At 41.7% G+C, this 16180-nt stretch overlaps 2 long non-coding RNA genes across 2 annotated transcripts in view; both read left to right on the top strand.

Annotated features, from left to right (window-relative positions):
* Positions 1-16180, top strand: part of LOC309648989 — a 1142769-nt gene that overhangs the window by 386527 nt on the left and 740062 nt on the right. The window lies entirely within an intron of this gene.
* On the top strand, positions 3055-15555 carry LOC309648778. The gene is made up of 2 exons (XR_014256786.1): positions 3055-3913; positions 13868-15555. It is a non-coding gene; the product is annotated as an uncharacterized lncRNA (long non-coding RNA).

Below are 16180 nucleotides of genomic sequence, written 5' to 3'. Positions count from 1 at the left end.
TGTACTTTCCCACCAACTGTCACGTCCACTCCATTTACCCTACCTGGGCTGCCTTCCCCCAAATCCATTCACATTCTTTTCTTCCAAATTTCCAGCCTTGTTCATTAGCCCCTCCAGGCCACATCCCTGCTTTCCTTCTACCATTTTTCTTTTTTGCCAGTGTCTGGAAGCTTAAGCCTAGTGTTCCTTATTGAGCCATTAATAGTCCAAATGACCTGCCCAGTGCCTCGTTCACAGAGCCTTCACTCACGCATACTGGGCATTTGAGGTGTTATATGCGAGCAACACGACAACTATTCACATCCTTAAGGGGGAGCTTCCAGTTTCCTACAAGATCCCAGCCCGTGCCATGGTTAAATAATTCAGGATGGGTATTTCACTCAAGTGTGTCCAATCAAAAGAGTCTCTTTAATGGCTGCCTCAGGAGATGTAACAGTGAGAAGCTGAAGACAGTGAGCGAGAAAGAAGTCGCGTAAATGTAGAGGCATATACGAGGGATGGAAATTTATGGTTGGTTTCAAATCTCTGCCAAGCTGCCCTTCCATAGCCACAGGCTCAGCTATCGTAGTGTACAAGTCATAGAGCTCTGACCAGCCAGTGGATTGCTTCCCCTTGAAATAAGTGCTCTCTCTGGTCTAATCAGCTGTGGCGGGATCCCATGGTACAGACCTTGGAACACGTCTGCTTTCTACGGCTGATATGTGCAATGGATCTTGACTTTAAAGGCTAAATCCTCTTTCCTATTGGGTAGAGGGAAGGGCGTTTGTCCTTAAGAGAATGTACTTTGAAATTAACAACTGAAACCCTCTGGAAGGCAAGGTGAGCTGATTGTCTCTACCACTAGCATGGCTGAGAGCTGTTCAGAATTCACAAGCAAGCCACGTAGAAACCCACAGGCTCACAGAACAGGGTCTGTGTCCCTGCTCCCAGTGAATAAGCCAGGTCTGTGAGTTGGGAACGTTGCACAAAAACTCCAAGCATCAAGTGGGGAGTCAGATTGGATGATGGTCAATACACCTCCCAATCTTAAAATACACTAAGATACTTAGATTCTCCAAGGTTTTCTAATAGCCTGTCCTCATTTCAGCACATCTTCTGCACGGTGACTCTGCTGGAAAAGGCATCCCAGCTGGTATTCCTCCAGCTTGGGTGCGTTCCTTTGCCAAATGTTGCCAATATGCTTACTTCTAGTACAGGGAAGAGATTTTATTTCTGACAGGCCTAGTCTCTGAATTAGCCATCTTTGCGAGTCGTCAAGAATAGATTCCAGGGCAAGTGGACCAAACCAAGGGTGTGATATGTGTGTGTGTATGAGAGAGAATGACACTCAGAATAGAGCAGCAACAGATAAAACCAAAACAAAGAGATGCTTGGCTTAAAATAGATAAGAAAGCATCAGAACTTCATCTCATAGCTTCTTTCCCGTTTATTGGGAATGTCTAAAGAACTCCCCGCAGGCACAGTATTTCACGTGGGCAAAATATATGGGCATAACACAGGGATGTAGTCCCTGACCGCAAAGAATTATTTTAGTTTGGTAGCAAATTGCTTGTTGGTGGCTCCTCAGCTCAACCGACCCAAAAGTGGACTCATTACCACCACCACCCCCTCATATACACACACTCTTTCCATTTGCTTCTCTCCCATCTCCAGATGGCACACCAAACACTCAGTTACATGGGGAAAAACATTTGGGGCCAACCTTGATGCTTTCTGTGGATTCTGCCTTCTAAATATTTCTCAAATCTGTCTCCTCTCTATTCTGGTGTAAGCTTCCACTCTCTCTTGCATAATCCACTCTTTTAAGTTATCTCTTTGCAGGCACTTTGGAATCTCGTCCACCCATCCATGTTCTAAACTACTGCCCGAATGATCTTTTCCCTCCAGCTGTATTGAGGTATAAATAAACATATAATAAACTATACTTGTTTATACTTCAAGTTTGGTAAGTTGTGAGATGAGTTTACATCCATGAAACCATGGATCAATATAATCATCAAAATGTCTTTTGACTTCTTGTAGTCACATCCTCCCATCCCCCTCCACTCCTCTGGGTCCCAAGCAGCCACATGTCATTCTGTCACTATGGAGAAGTTTGCATTTCCTAGAGTTGTATATAAGTGAGTATATAATATGTACTCTTTTTGTCCGGCTTCTTTCACTTAGCATACCTGTTTTGAGATTCACCCAAGTTCTCACCTGTAGCAATAGTTTTATTTTTATTGTTGTTTTTAATGGCTGAGCAGTATTCCACTGAATGGATACACAATTGATTTATCAACACACCTATTGATGAACATTGTCATTGTTTCCAGGTTTTTTACCTATTATAAATAAAGCTACTACGAAACTATGAAAAAGAGTTTGTGTGGATCTAATTCTCTTAGATAAATACCTAGAAATGGGATGGCTAAATCATATGGCTGGATGTACATTTAACTTTTTAAGAAACTGCAAACTGTTTTCCAAAGTGGTTGTACCATTTCACATAATCAGTAACAACATGTGAAACTTTCAGTTGGTGAACATTCTAACCAATGCTTGGAGTCATTGATTTTTTTTTAAATTTTAGCCATTCTAGTGGGTGTAATATCACACCCGCTGTATAGTAGTGCCATTTTGTGGTTATAATTTTCATTCCCTAATAACTAATGATGTTGACAATCATTTTGTATGTTAGTTGCCATCAGTATATCTTTTTTTTGGTTAAGCGTCTGCTCAAACCTTTTATTAGTTTGTTTATTTTCTTATTACTGAGTTTTGAGAGTTATTTAAAATTCCAGATGCAAGTCTTCTACCTCTTCAGTTTTCCAGAAGAGTTTGTGTAGAACTAGTATTATTTCTTCCTTAAATGTTTGGTAGAATTCCCCAGTGAAAGCACCTAGCCTAGAGTTGTCTTCATGGGAAGAATTTTAACTAAAAATTTATTTAACAGATATAGGACTGTTCAGCTTAATTATTTCTCAATGAATAAGTTTTGATAGTCTGTCTTTTCAAGAAATTTGTCCATTTCATCTAAGTTGTCAAATTTATTAGAATCAAGGTGTTGATAATATTTCCTTATTATCATCTTAACATCTATAGAATCAGTAGTGATGCCACTGCTCTTGTTTCTGATATTGGTAATTTCTGCCTTCTCTCTTTTTCTCTGGTTAGTTAGGCTAAATATTTGTCAGTTTTACTGATCTTGCCAAATATCTAGTTTTGCTTTCACTTATTTTCTGTATTGATTTGGTTTTCTTTTTCATTTATTTATTTTCTGATCTTTATTTGTTGCCTTTATTTTTCTTGCTTTGAATTTAATTTGCTCTTCTTTTCCTGGTTTCTTATGGTAGAAACCTAGTTCTGCCCAACTATAAACTACTTTCCACTGTCCTTTTGCCTTGCCAAAGTTGTCAAAAAAAGCCTCTTATTTCCATCCCACCAGTCTTGGAAGAGTCAATTAAGTCAGCACAGCTTCGTGAATATACATATAAACTTGGGAAAAGTCAGGAATGCCTTTCATATTCCAAATTGTTATTTGTGAGACTGCTGTCCATCAGTTCATCATGCCCTGAACCCATCACGCTCCAAACGTACTTCTCCATCCAGCAAGGAGCAGTACAGGAGACAGTGCCTCTCCCTACTGCCCCCAGCCCACCTTGATATTGTTCGGCAGCCTCTTTCCTCTCTAGGTGAGCAGATACACCTCTGGTCCCACATCGTAGCCCATTCTCAACCTGTTAAATAGTGATGGATTACTGACATCCCCTTGGCACTGTGCTCAGAGCTGTCAGGAAAGGAAAGGAGAAAGTCTCCACCCTCTGGGATATCTCAGCCCTGGTCAAACAGGAGGGACATGTATACAGAGGTACCAACCCTGCCCACATGTGCGAGAGAGTGAAGCTACTACAAATGGAAGGAGGCTGGTAAGGTAGGTCCTTGGGGGATGATGTCGTATGGGTACATTTCCCAGAGAAGATTACCTTAATTTGCCTTTAAAGATGTCTGGTTTTTAAAAGAAATGTCCTCTGTCTTTTCTTCCACTGTTCCATATCCTATTTTCAAGATCCAAAGATCCATCTCAGGGCTCACTTCCTCCAGAATAAAATAGAATGATGAAAAACATACTCTCCAGGGGACTTCCCTGGTGGTCCAGTGGTTAAGACTCTGCACTTCCAACGCAGGGGGCATGGGTTCGATCCCTGGTTGGGGAGCTAAGATCCCACATGCCATGTGGCGCGGCCAACACACTCTCCGGTGTCTGAGATTTGGGTTCAAATCTCAACTCCACTGTGACCAGCTGTGTGACTTTGGGCAAGTTCTTTTTTTTTTTTTTTTTTTTTTTTTTAAGAAAGTACTCGAACTGTGTTTTTTCTTTTTTTTTTTTTTTTAATTTCTTTTTATTTATTTATTTTTGGCTGTGTTTGGTCTTCGTTTCTGTGCGAGGGCTTTCTCTAGTTGCGGCAAGTGGGGGCCACTCTTCATCGCAGTGCGCGGGCCTCTCACTATTGTGGCCTCTCTTCTTGCGGAGCACAGGCTCCAGACGCACAGGCTCAGTAACTGTGGCTCACGGGCCTAGCTGCTCCGTGGCATGTGGGATCTTCCCAGACCAGGGCTCGAACCCGTGTCCCCTGCATTGGCAGGCAGATTCTCAACCACTGCACCACCAGGGAAGCCCTGGGCAAGTTCTGTAAACCCTCTGTGTCTCCGTTTCCTTCTCTCCAAAAAAGGAATAGTGTGTACCACATCGGTTCCCCATCCTTTTGGGCCATGTTATTGAATTATGGACCGTGAATGTAAGCTACTTCTAGACCTGGTACATAAAAGCCTCCCACACAATCCTTTGCAGTCTCCTCCTCTGTTCACTGGTTAAATGGAGAACATCCTAAAACCCTAGAGGAGGAAGGGGTCACAGATGCAATGAGCTTCGGTCCCTGAATGACTGCATGGAGCAGAGCGTCCCTCCAACTTCCACCTCAAATTGGATTTTACTTGAGCAAGAAATATATTTCTATTATGTTAAGCCTCTGAGATGTTGTTTTTTTCTCTGTTATGGCAAATAGTACTGCCTTAACTTGTATAAAAGCCGATGGGAAGGGGGACAGAGAATGTTTGCTGGGGAGGTAACCAACGCCTACCACAATGACCTCCAAATAGCTCTGAGGCAAATAGCTCTGTAGTCATGTGGCACTGCTAACCAGATTCCTGGCTGTGTCATCGCAGGTTTTTATGCATTACAAAATACAGAACAATTCAACTCAGAGCCTGTGTGGTTTATGTAATGTGCCTAACACAGCACTCTGCCCAGGTGACTTGTAGCATCGGCATGCAAAGAATCCAGGACTTGGGATTGATTTTTCCAGTGCTTGGATGTCATATTCTTATCAATATGATTTTCAGCTATGTGCTAAAAAACCCATAGTATAATAAGTGGCTATAAAAATGTCAGTGTTGGCCCACAGTTAAGACGTGATAGGGGATACGGCCTGTTGCTCAAGACCCATCTGGTCAGCAGCCCCTCTTTTCAGAGCAAACCCAGAGAAGTCTTCTCCATTTCCACAGTCTCAAAGAACTGGGTTTGAAATATTCGGGGGGGAGGCGAGGGTGGAAGGAAGGGTTTCCTTAAAAGTTCATAAGAATGAAGTTTAAAAATGCATAAAAATTAGGTGTAGCTTGAGTTAGGATGTCTAACTAAATAGGTGGGGGGAGCGTAGTTTAAAGGTAGAGGGAGTCTCTGAGAGGTGGCAGGGACACAAGTCTGCTAATGTGGCTGCAGGGGACAGGATAGCAGAAGAGAAAAACTGGATTTTATAATAGAAGCTTCTAAATCTACACTTAACTGACTTATCAGGTTGGTTCATCCCTTCCAAAAAAGACCAACTGACATGCCCACAGGATGCCAAATATACAGAGCCCATAGACTCATTCCTGATATTCCTGCCACTTTGCTGCCCACCAGTTGAGCTTTATGCTTATCACGAATTATTGTGTAAGCTTCCCAGGCTGTTAATGTCAGTTGCATTTGTTATAATGATGCCATTTATAGACAAACTGATGCAATGAATATATAAAAATAAAATAAAATAAAAATGTGTAGACTAAACTCCTGGTGGGTGAGAAGTGTGGGAGAAGAGGAGGTGGTCTTTGGCCAGAGGGCAGTATCAACAGACAACCGGATGCTGCAGGGTAAAAATCTTGGGAAATTTTTAATAATTTGGAGAGAAATATCTAGGGTTAGGTGTTTCAAGGAGAAGTAGCAGAAGTGTTGATTGAGGATACACGTATAAAGCCAATACGTATGAATTGGTCCTACATGTGGGGATTGTAATTCCCTTTTTTCTTTATATAGCCCAGCTCATAGCAAGTACAGTAATGACACGGGTAATGATGAAGAAGAGGATGGGGAGGTATCACCTTTCCATGGAAGCCTTTCCTAATTACACCCTGGGGCTAGGTTTTGTCTCTTCTAGGACAAGTTGCATATCTTTATAGAACGAACCTGACGTTGTCCATTTTCTGTTTATATGGAATATGGAAGGCTGGAACAGTGCCTTACCTAGCCCCGTTTTCCCAATACTTTTCACTCTCCCTGGCACATGCTGTTCAACCATAATTTGCTGAATTGAATGCAAGGGGAATGAATTCTTTTTTTAAAAAAAAATTTTCTAAATTTATTTATTTGTTTATTTATTTATGGCTGTGTTGGGTCTTCGTTTCTGTGCGAGGGCTTTCTCTAGTTGCGGCAAGTGGGGGCCACTCTTCATCACGGTGCACGGGCCTCTCACTATCGTGGCCTCTCTTGTTGCAGAGCACAGGCTCCAGACGTGCAGGCTCAGTAATTGTGGCTCACGGGCCCAGTTGCTCCGCGGCATGTGGGATCCTCCCAGACCAGGGCTCCAACCCGTGTCCCCTGCATTGGCAGGCAGATTCTCAACCACTGCGCCACCAGGGAAGCCCGGAATGAATTCTTAAATATGTAAAAAGAGGAGGCTACTCTTTATCAGCCTTTATCAGCTCTTCAACAATGTTCTCTTTTGATAACATTAATATCCTGCACGTCACCTCTTTTACCTCTCAAGATCCTGGTGTGTCCCTCCACCAGAAATGCCCTGCTTGGTAGAGAAAATGTAGACATTTCTCCACCAGCCAAGAGGATCTTCAGTGTTTCTTTGTGTGTTTTGTTCTAGGAAAGCAAAAATGCTCTCCTGCCCCTGCTATACAATTACAACAACAGATATTCTTTCAACACCCACTTCCCCAGATTCGGATCTGCACCCATCTCCCAGGGGGTGGTATCGTCCCGGCTCCCTGATTTGAGAGTTTCTGCTCCAGTTCATCCCTGAACCCTTTTACAACTCAAAATTCTGTGAGCCAGTTTGTTGCCAACATTTGGTCAGGAGATGAATGGGAGACAAGAGGGATTTAAAAAATATATTGGGCAGCTTTGTTCGTAAGCTGGCATTGGTGCCACTGTGGATCTGGAGAGGTTTTGTGGTCAGATTTTGATTATTTGCTAGTTTTGGCAACTGTTGAGTTGTTAGGTCTCATATTGTTTCTATCATTTTTTACAGTTTCTTGTTTAACTCTTTGCTGGCAGAACGTTTTAGGCGCGCATCAAGATCAGACGTGATTTAAAACAGAAATGGCAATTGTGTCTCCTTTTGACTTCAGGCTCACCTGGCAGGACCTGACTCCAAGCCGTTGGACAACATTCAACCTCCACTATGTGTTAGTGGATTGTAGTGGGCTGTGCGTGGTCAGCGTGATCTCATAAACAGGACAAAAGACTTTATTCCATCTAAAGAAGAGAGAGAATTAAAATTCCCTACAAGTAGGACCAATGAATGCATATTGGCTTTATAAATTTATTCTCAGTGGTGGGGGGGGATAAATCAGGAGCTTGAGATTAACATATTCACATTACTATACATAAAATAGATAACCAGCAAGGACCTACTATATAGCACAGGGAACGCCACTCAATATTCTGTGATAACCTATATGAGAAAAGAATCTGAAAAAGAATGAATGCATTACATGTATAACTGAATCACTTTGCTGTACACCTGAAACTAACATAATGTTGTAAATCAACTATACTCCAATAAAATTAAAAATAAATAAATAAATAAATTTATTCTCCTTCAACACTTTTGATATACTTCTCCTTGAACATCTGATCCTACACATTTCTCTCCAGATTCTTACAAGAATCTGGAATTACAAAATTCCCAAGGTTTTTGTCATTCAGCATCTGGTTGTCTGTTGCTACCGTCCTCTGGCCAAAGACCATTTCCCCTCCCCCCATGATCCCCACCCTCTCGGAGTTTAGTCTATACATTTTTAAACTTTATCCTTAGGAAATTTAGAGGAAACCCTTCCTTCCATACTCCCTTCCTCCTCAAATATTTCAAACTCAGTTTTTTGAGACTCTGGAAATGGATGAACGCTTCTCTGCATTTGGCCTAAAAAAGAGGTGCCACTGACCTGACAGTGTCTCGAGTCACTGTAACTGGCCCCCAGTGATCGCTGTCTGCTGAAATTATGGAATCTCCTCTCCTCGAGGGAGGGCTGAGGCTAGCGCTCACTTCTAAAGAAAAGTTTACAAATACAGCAAAAGTGATAGGATGTCATGTTCAAGATTAGGTTACAAAAGGATTCTGGCTCTGAAGGAAGCAAGATGCCATGTCATGAACAGCTCTCTGGAGATCCCAAGTCCTAAGGTCAACCAACAGCCAGTGAGGACCCAGGGCGTGCCACCATGGGATCTTCCTCACGTCCACTTTTGAGATGACAGTAGCCCTGGCTGATTCCTTGATTTCATCCTTGCCCTGAGTCAGAGGTACCTAGCTAAGCTGCGCCAGATTCTTGACTGCCCCACCCCTGCAAATTTGTAAGATTATAAGCCTGTGTTGTTTGAAGCCAGTACATTTTGGTAATTCGTTACGCAGCGATAGATCACTAATACAGACTCCTAACAAATGTGGCAAGGGAGAAACTGACAATAAGAACCTGTATGAATCTCACTCAAGCTTATGTCCTTTGGGATCAATTAGACAATTTGGGATTCTAATAAAATTCTCAAATCCTTATCTTCAGAAGGGAAGAGTGAGGGTCCATGTGTCCTCTCTTCCCTTGTCCGGGCACCCAGAGTAGCCCCTTCGCAATGGTAGCCCCTTCTCCCAGAAGAAGGTCTGTAAGTGACAGCACTACATAGGGATGGGGCTACCTCTGGGTTTTTCCTTTACATTTCTCATTTTATTGCTGGAAACATTTTCTTTTTCACATTAAAATATTTCGAATTTCCCCCCCCACAACTGTGTGTTTAAAACCTCCCCAAGTTTCTCCTCCAGAGATTATCATCCCTTTTCTTTTAGTAAATGTTTTCCTCCCCGAAGTGGTCCACTCCAGGGAGAAGGAGATGTCAAGGCTCCTTGCAATTCTAGGGGACTTTCCCCATCCACACCTTCCCACAGGTGACTGTGTGACCATCTGGAGCAAAAGTCAAATGGCGAAAAGCTTCATTAACAATAATTGACAGGGCTTGGACCTGGGTTGAACTGAGTGCTAATTTTAAATCTGGTCTGGAAGAAGAATTGGATAGGCAAATAATATAAATCAGTGGATTTTCTATTACCTACAGCCTCAGGAAAATAATTCTGGAATTGATCATGCTTAACACAGAACTGGCTCTCATACTGGTACCCGGAACACACCCAGCACCCAGGACTCAGCTTGGCACAGATCAGGGATTGAACTAGTATTTGTTGAATAAATGAATGACTAGCACTTATATGGATTGCCCCTTCTTCAAGGAATCAGAACATGAAAAACCTTTAACACTAAAATGCTACTGAAAATATTAAAAACCTCTTTGGTTCTGAAATGGCATGAAAAGTCATAGACACTAAAGAAATGTTCAGAAGTAGCATTAAGGAAAAATTTCCAGTGATAGAATATTTATTATATCAACATTATTGTAGTTGATGGTTATTAATGTTTATTTATTAGGCAAAAAAAAAACCTCTGTAAAACATGTTGTTGAAAAGGATAGAAATAACTTTTATTGAGTCCTACTATATGTCATTAGCTTGTTTATTTCCTTCCTACCACTGATTACTACTAGAAAAGGTTTTGTCTATTTAGTTGTTCATTTCTGTCCCTCCATCATATACACACCATACTGAACGTAAACCCCAAAAGTGTGGCAATGGAATCAATTCTATTTACCACTTTTCTACAGCCCTGGAGTACAGACCTGTCACATTGCAGGCCTGCAAACAAATATATACATATGTTTAAACTTATAAGTATTTGTTGAATGACTGAATTAATAGCTCATTGACTGCAAATTGATTAAAGCGTGTTTTCACTTAGTGCAAAGAATTTAAAGACCAGGTCCTCGAGGCAAGAACTTTTAGAATATTCCTCCACCCCTAACCATTCCTCAACCTTTTTCTTTATTAAGAACAAAATACTTAATCCTCTGTGGGGTCCCCAGTTTTGTGGGACTTCCCTCCTCCCAACACAGGGAGGTTGCCTGGGAAGTAAGTCCCCAAATTCAGCCTAAGGCTAGACGGATGGTTTCAAGGGGACGGAGGGAAGGGGTTGATGCAGGGCCCATTCAGTGCCTCCGAGCGGGGCCCACAGCAAGTGCTTTTCTAGAGACCCCATAGCTCCTGGATGTTGGACTCTGTGCCAGTTAATAAATGAGATCTGACAAGACTTTAATCTGAAATGCCATTTCCCTCTAAGGCTCCTCTCAATCTTCACTGGAGCCACAGATAACAGGAGAAAAATAGAAGGAAACATTGTGAAACCGGGGAGACTGCTGTTGTTAACAGCTCAGAGGGGAAAAAAATTTTTTTGGGGGCATTCATCTCAAATTACCTAAGACTTCAGATGTAAGCTCAATTTGCTGCAAGAATTGTATCCAAATCTGGGATAACTCCATTCCTTTTATTCGAGTTCAGTTTTTCTCCTTCTGGTTTTTATTTTTAGCAGTGCTTCAATTATTTTAAGATGATAATAATCGTCAGACTTTTTTTTGGTTCTGAATTTAGGGAGAACGAGGCCAACAGATCTCTTTTTCAAAGTCTTCAAGAACCCAAACTTTCACAGTCCCACATTCTGCTCCCAAGACATTAACTCTAATTAAGCTAATCAAACCCGTGCACAGTCGTAAGAATAAAAAGTACTAAAGAACAAGACAATTCTATGAGAAACAGATATTATACAATGAAAATAAAATGAATTCTCCAGACTTTTTAAACTACTGTTCCATGAAATATACTTATTTTTTTTAATGAGCTTTGATCTTTTTTTCATTTCATAGACCAAGATGTTGTCATTAGAGGAATGAATTACTTCCTTTAGGTTGACCTCATTCATATTCTATCGCAAGAGCCAATCCGATTACAACTGCAATTGAGCATAATCCAATTACAATTTGTATTCCAAAATATAACGTGATCCTCTGAACTTGAGAACCAACTGGATTCCAAAGTTGGTGAGAAAGGCAGAAATTCCCATTTGCGTGAATCAGAAAAGACTACTTACAGGCAGATTTGGAGGAACTGCATTCCGAGAGTTAGAAAAATGGAAAGACCAGCCCACAGCTCCCTCACACTAAAAACCTCAGTCAGATGTCCTCCTGGACTAGGCAGATAAGTCCTGGCCTTGGACCATCCCCCAAATACCCTTCATTAATCTATTTGCTTTTACGTCCCACCGCTCTCAACTGCATTGTTTTATGTCTTCACTTTCATGGGAGCTTCCTGGCTTTTCCACCCACCTCTTCTCTTTGCTCCCCCACCTGCGGTCATGTCTTTTGAGCTTCTCTCAAGGCTAGTTTTAGACTGAACACCTCCACCCACATAGATGCCCTTTGTCCCACTGGGAAAAGATTGACATTCAGCTTGGCCAAGGGTTCCGACAGTTGATTCTTCCTGAGTCTCTCATTGGTTCATGAGAAAACAGATCATTTTATTTTCTTGGTTTACCATCTAGGAATGCTGTAGAGGTAAAAAAGTGTTTCGTAAAACAAAATCTATAAAGGGCCTTATGCAAGAATGACTAATACTGCAGTGTCTTATTCTGGAAGAACTCGAAGGAGAGGCAGTGATGAGGAATCTAAGTGGCTAGAACCTCCTGGAATTGTGCAGCGTACAACTCTATGCAGTGGCCCTGATGTCAGACAAATGTGTTGTCCTTACAGACATATTTGGGAGAATAAGGCATAAGGACTGAAGGGAGAATAAGGACAGGAGAAAGCAAAAATAAAGAAAAAAAGATGGGAAAATGACAGAGAAAAGAGGCTGGTGATGTGGAATGATGCCCATAAACGTGTGTGTGTGTGTGTGTTTGTAACCATAGAAAAAGATCTAGGAGGATATGTACATGCTCTTAATAAGTGCTACATCTGGGTTGTGGGATGGGGTATGATTTTGATTTTTAATGGCAACTTTTATAGTTTTCAAAAATCAATAATAAAAGAAGATGCAAAGGATTTGAGAAGCGTGCACTAAATCCTGGTTAGGGAGGGGGTTGATAGAGAGAAGACACACAGCTGTAGACTTTAGCATCAGACTTTGACACCCATCATCCGTTACCATCCACACTTACATATGCAAGAGACAAGGGTTAGTGACAAGGGGGAGAAACCAGGGGGAATCAATAAAGTCAAGCTTGGGGAACGCTGCCCACTAATACTGTCAAGTGAGTTCCTTTTGCCTCTCCTGGCTTTGAGGATTCATGTTGAAGTGATGGCTGAAGACAGGCAGTAAGTCGCATCACCAAGGGAGTCAATATAGATGAAAGAGAAGACCACAGTGGTTAGACGCTCGTAAATACCCTCTTTGGAGCACACAGGGGAAGATAAAAGTTGGTATGAGAATGAAAGTCATCCAAGAAGAAGGAAAAGCATTGTTAGAACTGTGCTGTGGATACCAAGGGACCGAAGAAAGAGTTGGCATTATTACAAAGGATTATTAGGGGTGCAAATGAGAGAAATGCAACTCAAATTGGCTTAACTCAAATTTGCTCCAATAACCAAAATGTCTAGGGATGTCTTAACTCCACTCCATCCAACACATCTTGTCTGTACAGCATCTGGGCACCATTCAATCCTTTGGTGGTACTCACATCCCAAGTACTTTTAATATATATACACACACACACACACACACACACACACACACATATATATACACACACACACACATTTTATGTCATGAACTCTTTTACTGCATATTACAGTTTCATGCTTATTACTGAGGCACTTGGAACAGGAAAGCTAGAGACCAATTTTACCAAATATTGTAATTTCTCACCTTTCAGAAGCAGTAGGTTTGTGGTGATGACTGTAGGAAATATCTTACTGAGTGTAGCTCATTCCTGAACAGTTACTAATAACATTGCCTTGCAAATATGAAGAACATAGTACTTTTTCAAAGGGCTTTCTCATCTATCATGTTGCTTTGCCCTTGGAGCAACCCTGAAAGACAGGCTGCGTGATCTCATGCCCATTTGAGCGATATCGTAACTGAGGTCCTCCCCAAGGCTGTAGCTAATCAGAGGCAGAACTGAAGCAAGAATCCAGGATTCTGAACTTAGATCTAGGCGGTATGGTTTAATGGTTAAGAGCACAGGGTCTGAGTCAAACTGTTTAGGTTTAATTCCAACTTCATCCGGCATTGGTTATATGCTCATAAGCAAGTCATTTAGCTGCTTTGTCATTCAGTTTCCTCACTGTTAAAATGAGATGTTGTAGATTGAATGATGTCCCCCCAAAAGATATGTTCAAGTTCCAACCCCAGGCACCTGTGAATGGGATCTTATTTGGAAGTAGATGTAATCAAGCTAAAATGAGGTTATTCTGCACTAGGGTGGACCTGATGACTGATGTCTTTACAGGAAGAGGTAACGTTGAATGCAGACATATAGAGAGGAGAATGCCACAGACAGAGAAGGCCATGTGATGCCGGACACAGAGAAGAGAGAGATGCAGCTGGAAGCCAGGAAATGCCAAGGATCGCGGGCAACCACCAGAAATTAGAAAAAGGCAAAGAAGATTTTCAGAGCGAGCATGGCCCAGCCCCTTGATTTCTGACTTCTAGCTTCCAGAACTGTGAGAGAATACATTTCTATTGTTTTCATCCAGTTTGTGGTAATTCATTATGGCAGCCCTCGGAAACAGATACCTGGGATAATCACATTTCCTGCCTTTGGTAGATTGTGTTATTGTTCAATACTTTTGTTCTTCCCTATGGGAAGATGGATACACCCTCATCTAGTTGATGTCATGTTTGACCATATCACTTGCTTTGGCTGGGGAAATGTTGGTGGGAATGAGATGTACCACTTCCAAGCGGAAGCTCTTAGAGTCTCGTGAGGTTCTGCCATCTTATCTTTTTCCTCTCCCAGGGACACACAGTTCTCAGATAGGGACCACTCCTTCAGCTGAGGTACCCAAATGAAAATAACATGTAACATAGTTGGGGAAAAACTGAAATAAGCAGTAATGCAAGCAAAAACAATTCTCTGCTGTTACAATCCTCTAACATTTGGGGTTGTTTGCTACAGAAGTATAATTTAGCCTAAGGTGACTGATAGGCTACATCATACAATGTTTGAGGACTCAGTTTCATGATGCTTGTAAAGTGTAGTCCTGGGCATATATATTACTAATATTATTTAAACACAATTACTGTTTTCTTAACTCAAAGAGCAGATTATAATAACTGAGTGCCAATTATGAGCCTAGATAAAGTGTTTGGTTCAGAGATGGGTATGTGACCCAAATTAGATAAATACAAATCCTTCCTTGGACTTTTGCTGGCATGTTCTCTTTGGAAGAAGCTGCTTTCTTTTACCTGGGCTCCCAGCTACCAGGGTGACATATGCCTGGCACCGGAGGGGGCTATCTTTTCCACGGTAAGGAGAGAGTCTAGCTGAAAATGAAGTCAACACAGAGAAAAGAGGCTAGAGTTAGAGAGAGGAAGGAAAAGCAGTCTTATGGATATCATGTAAGCCCCTCAGATCCAGCTATGCTTAATCAGATGTACCCTTAGATTTCCCAGTTACATGAGCCAATCCTTTGCCACTTTTCTTAAGCTGCTTTGAGTCGGGCTTCTGTTAATAGAGAGATTCTTGATGCCCGGGGAAGTGTCCTAACTTCCTGCTACCAGATGGATGCTCCTCAAGGATAAAACTTTGCCTCACTTATTGGTGTAATTCTTGTAGCTCTCAGCTCAATGGCGCATATGGGTGTCCACTCAATAGTATGTTTGGGAATTTAAGCAGACGATAGGCCCTTAAGAGTAATGTTGGGGGCTTCCGTGGTGGCACAGTGGTTGAGAATCTGCCTCCAATGCAGGGGACACAGGTTCGAGCCCTGGTCTGGGAAGATCCCACATGCCACGGAGCAACTAGGCCCGTGAGCCACAACTACTGAGCCTGTGCGTCTGGAGCCTGTTCTCCGCAACAAGAGAGGCCACAATAGTGAGAGGCCCGCGCACCGCGATGAAGAGTGGCCCCCACTTGCCACAACTAGAGAAAGCCCTCGCACAGAAACGAAGACCCAACACAGCCATAAATAAATAAATAAATAAATAAAATTAAAAAAAAAAAGAGGAATGTTGGTCTCTGTATACACATAATCCACAGAGGAAGTTGTGATTTATGCTACAAAACTATCCTCAGAAGATCACAAATAATGTGTATTCCAAAAAATATTATTTGAAAAAATCTGAACACTTGAGGAGAAGGAAAGTTAGAAACTAAAAGCAGTAATTTATCATGTACAAAGCCATTCCAAACAATCTGTTCAACCTTTCTGAATCTCTGTTTCTTCATCTGTAACATGGGATAATACTAAAAACTTTCTTTTCTTCCTTGGGACCCAGTGAGATAATACACGCAAAAATAGGCTACAGAGTTTTACAGCAAACAGTAGACATTGTCATCACACATTCATAGCTAGAAACATGCTATGTAGACTGAACAAGTTCTACTGGACACTCTTGGGACAAAGAATTGGGATAATGGGATGATTCCCTTTGAGACTTGAAGGCTTTTTTACTGGTATAAGCGAAGTGACCCAGTTTATCACAGCAAACAGCCACATTGAAGTTACATTAACCCCAAGAGGAGAATGACTAAAATCAAGGTAAAATATGGATTTTGAGCCTGATTCCTA

The sequence above is a fragment of the Balaenoptera physalus genome (genome assembly GCF_965194825.1).
Source record: "Balaenoptera physalus genome assembly, chromosome: 19".
Classification (NCBI taxonomy): Eukaryota; Metazoa; Chordata; class Mammalia; order Artiodactyla; family Balaenopteridae; genus Balaenoptera; species Balaenoptera physalus.
This window is presented reverse-complemented; position numbering and strand designations above follow the sequence as displayed.